This window comes from Ovis aries, chromosome 17 (assembly GCF_016772045.2).
Source record: "Ovis aries strain OAR_USU_Benz2616 breed Rambouillet chromosome 17, ARS-UI_Ramb_v3.0, whole genome shotgun sequence".
Classification (NCBI taxonomy): domain Eukaryota; kingdom Metazoa; phylum Chordata; class Mammalia; order Artiodactyla; family Bovidae; genus Ovis; species Ovis aries.
In genome coordinates, this window is record NC_056070.1 from 55,411,192 (window position 1) to 55,415,666 (window position 4,475).

Sequence of the window (4,475 nt, forward strand, 5' to 3'; positions counted from 1 at the left end):
TTCAGCTGTGAGAGAAAGTAAAGGGGCTCTGACGGAGATGTTCTCACACAGAAAAGAATCCAAATTTGAAAATGGGAGTGGTGTTCACCTCCACTGTGGACCCAGATGTCTTATGTTAAGAACTATATTCACAAAACAGTTATGGAGTTATGGGGGAATCTCAACTTAAAAGTGGTCTCTGCCCCATAAAAAAACCTCACTGACACCCTCAAATGCAGAGATGGCTTTTATGTTTAGAAATACCATAAGAAAGCAGGTGTCTTCTATCATACACTCCTAAGTGAGATAAATATTCGGGGCTATTAAGTTTGAAAACCAAACCTACCACTTCTTCACACTGGAGATGCAATACACATCCACTCCCCTGGATGGAGTGAGCTGGGGAGGGGGTCGGGGGCAAGGAGTCACACCGTGCCTATCTGGATTCAACATGAATCGCCACAGACCTACATGCTAAGTAGCTCTCCTCACTGAGTAGAGTTGTCAACCTAGCTTGTTATGAGTAATTTAGAAGAAATATTTAGAGAAACTGAAATCCACCCTGACAGCTTCATGTAAGGAACATAGGCAATAAAAGCTAAAGTATGCTAGAGGTCTTAATCACAGGCTCACTGAACACCACTCCAACACAAGCTACCATGGGTTTACCTTACAGAAGATAGCCTAGGGTTTTGGAAAGCATACCTGGGTTGGCCTTCATGGTCTCAATGATCACATCTGTCATTTCTCAACGACCAAGATGCTGATGTATGATTGCTGCTTTCTCCCCTGGTGACTTCCCTTCTAAACAGGCAACAGCTGAAGCTAGTGTCTTCTTTTCGATCTCCTCTTCAGACATTTCTCCAACTAAAGAACACGTGAATGATTAATACCTGATAAATCCACTCTCAATGTATCCATCCACAGGTTTCCCTTTTCTCTCTGCTGCCCTCCCTCAAGACTGTAAGATGCCTTTGCAGTAGTCCTCTCACTCACCTCTGGGGCTCCTGCTGTACCTGACAGTCAATTAATGCCCAGGGCAATAAACTCAGAAATGCAGGGCAGTTCTAGTGAAAATCATGCACTTTAAAGCAAATGAAGGAGATAAGAGCTTTGACAGTGATCACGCTCAGATGAACCAACATCTCAGTAGCACTTGTAGAGTGACACTCTGTGTTGGACCCCAAATGAAGGCTAAAGTCCACTAATAATAGAAACTTTAAAAAACCTTTAGTCTTCTTAAACACCCTGGGTTAGTGTTATGCCATCACACCCTAAATCTGTGATTATAGGCTTTATCAGAGTGGAGATCATGTCTGTTTTGCCCAGCACTGTATCCTCAGCACTTACATCACAGTGCCTAGCACATATTGGAAGCTAGTTAAAGATTTGTTGAATAAATTAATGAATCAATGACTGACCCATGTAGAAGTGTATATGTGGCTTATGTCAACTTAGTTGACTTTCAAAACTCAGTAGCCTATTAAATCATATTCAGTCTTTTAATTAATGGCTCCAAAATTCACACACTCAGGGAAGTTCCCCACGTCACCAGGCCCAGGGCCCCTCCCCAAATCAAACACATCCTCTCGTAACAGCTGTCTAAAAACCATCTTCCCTTCCTTCACCACATTTGCCACAGCTGCAGTTCTACATTTATTCTGTAAATGTTTATTTCATTCGTCTCCATGAACTTGAGTGAACTGCTGGTGCCATTAAAGCAAGGCATCCCTTTCCACACACAACTAAAACTCCAACAGAGAGTGGGTTCTCAAAAAGTATTTCTTTTTTTTTTAACTTTTACACAAATGCTGATAACAGTTTTATTCATAACAGCCAAAATCGGAAACCCAAACTTCCAATAAATCAATGAATAATAAATGATGTTCATCTACACAGTGGAACACTAGTCACAAAGAGAAAGAGCTCTGAAAACACAGAGCTACTCAGTTGAGTCTTTAAAACATGTCAAAGTGGAAGAGTACATTATGTGAAATACCAGCCTGGATGAAGCACAAGCTGGAATTAAGATTGCCAGGAGAAATATCAACAACCTCAGATATGCAGATGACACCACCCTTATGGCAGAAAGCGAGGAAGAACTAAAGAGCCTCTTGATGAAAGTGAAAGAAGAGAGTGAAAACGTTGGCTTAAAGCTCAACATTCAGAAAAGTAAGATCATGGCATCTGGTCCCATCACTTCATGGTACATAGATGGGGAAACGGTGGCAGACTTTATAATTTTTGGGGCTCCAAAATCACTGTAGATGGTGACTGCAACCATGAAATTAAAAGATGCTCACTCTTGGAAGGAAAGTTATAACCAACCTTGACAGCATATTAAAAAACAGAGACATTACTTTGCCAACAAAGATCCATCTAGTCAAGGCTCTGGTTTTTCCAGTAGTCATGTATGGATGTGAGAGTTGGACTGTGAAGAAAGCTGAGTACCGAAGAATTGATGCTTTTGAACTGTGGTGTTGGAGAAGACTCTTGAGAGTCCCTTGGACTGCAAGGAGATCCAACCAGTCCATCCTAAAAGAAATCAGTCCTGAATATTCATTGGAAGGACTGATGTTGAAGCTGAAACTCCCCATACTTTGGCCACCTGATGCGAAGAGCTGACTCATTGGAAAAGACCCTGATGCTGGAAAAGACTGAAGGTGGGAGGAGAAGGGGACAACAGAGAATAAGATGGTTGGATGGCATCACCAACTCAATGGACATGAGTTTGAGTAGGCTCCATGGGAGTTGGTGATGGACAGGGAAGCCTGCAGTCCATGGGGTCGCAAAAAGTTGGCAGGATTGAGGGACTGAACTGAACTGAAAGTGGAAGAAGTCAGACACGCTAGATTACATTTTTTGAATGACCTGCCTCTTGAAAAATCTGTATGCAGGCCAGGAAGCAGCAGTTAGAACTGGACATGGAACAACAGACTAGTTCCAAATAGGAAAAGGAGTATGTCAAGGCTGTATATTGTCACCCTGCTTATTTAACTTATATGCAGAGTACATCATGAGAAACGCTGGACTGGAAGAAACACAAGCTAGAATCAAGATTGCCGAGAGAAATATCAACAACCTCAGATACGCAGATGACACCACCCTTATGGCAGAAAGTGAAGAGGAACTAAAAGCCTCTTGATGAAAGTGAAAGAGGAGAGTGAAAAAGTTGGCTTAAAGCTCAACATTCAGAAAACGAAGATCATGGCATCTGGTCCCATCACTTCATGGGAAATAGATAGGGAAACAGTGGAAACAGTGTCAGACTTTATTTTTTGGGGCTCCAAAATCACTGCAGATGGTGACTGCAGCCATGAAATTAAAAGACGCTTACTCCTTGGAAGAAAAGTTATGAGCAACCTAGATAGCATATTCAAAAGCAGAGACATTACTTTGCCAACAAAGGTCGGTCTGGTCAAGGCTATGATTTTTCCCGTAGTCATGAGAGTTGGACTGTGAAGAAGGCTGAGCGCCGAAGAATTGATGCTTTTGAACTGTGGTGTTGGAAAAGACTCTTGAGAGTCCCTTGGACTGCAAGGAGATCCAACCAGTCCATTCTGAAGGAGATCAACCCTGGGATTTCTTTGGAAGGACTGATGCTAAAGCTGAAACTCCAGTACTTTAGCCACCTCATGCAAAGAGTTGACTCATTAGAAAAGACTCTGATGCTGGGAGGGATTGGAGGCAGGAGAAGAAGGGGACGACAGAGGATGAGATGGCTGGATGGCATCACGCACTTGATGGACGTGAGTCTGAGTGAACTCTGGGAGTTGGTGATGGACAGGGAGGCCTGGCGTGCTGCGATTCATGGGATCGCAAAGAGTCGGACACCACTGAGCGACTGAACTGAACTGAACTGAACTATTGTTAGATAACTGATGGAGGTTCAAGGAACAGAGCCATACCTGCCTTTCCCCTCAGGAGGCTGTGTGACTGGGAATGAAGTGCTCAGACTTTCAAGTCCAGCTCTCTGAGTTAGAATTCCATCGGACAGATGATCCTGGTCACACACCCATCTAACTAGTACGGTTGAATGAAGACAACTAGAGAAAACAGTGCCCAGGAAGTATTCAGTTGCTCAGATACAGAACGTGTAGACATTTTAGTTTTAACTACTGCTAAAGGGCCCCTTAATGGAAAGTTTTCCAAAGAGGAAAGATTTAATTAAACCTTCCCAGGAGCCATCAGAGTGCTGGGTATTTCGTCTTCATAAAGCCAAGAGGAAATCAACTCACGCAACTAGGCTCTCAACCAGGTTGGAGAGAGCGCCGCGCCAAATATAAAGAGTCCCGGTGGGAAGGCACCAGGAAGGAGGACTTCCCCGGGGAAGTCCTCCTATGGATGGGGGAAATGAGAGCGATCCCAACCACTCCTCGGCTTCCTCCTCAGGCGAAAGCCCTCGCCGAGGCTCCTGCCCGGACTCAGACTCTGAGAGGACGAGCCCCGGGGCCCAGGCGCGGGCTACCGGGGAGGCGGCGAGGCCGCGGACTCAC

General features: G+C 44.3%; 1 long non-coding RNA gene across 8 annotated transcripts in view; it reads right to left on the reverse strand.

The window, feature by feature from the left end:
* Positions 1-4,475, reverse strand: part of LOC105602881 (uncharacterized) — a 131,661-nt gene that overhangs the window by 43,512 nt on the left and 83,674 nt on the right. For all 8 annotated transcript variants that reach the window (XR_003585546.3, XR_009597033.1, XR_009597028.1 and 5 more), the window contains one exon: positions 685-846. This is a non-coding gene — a long non-coding RNA (uncharacterized LOC105602881). The remainder of the gene's footprint in view (positions 1-684; positions 847-4,475) is intronic.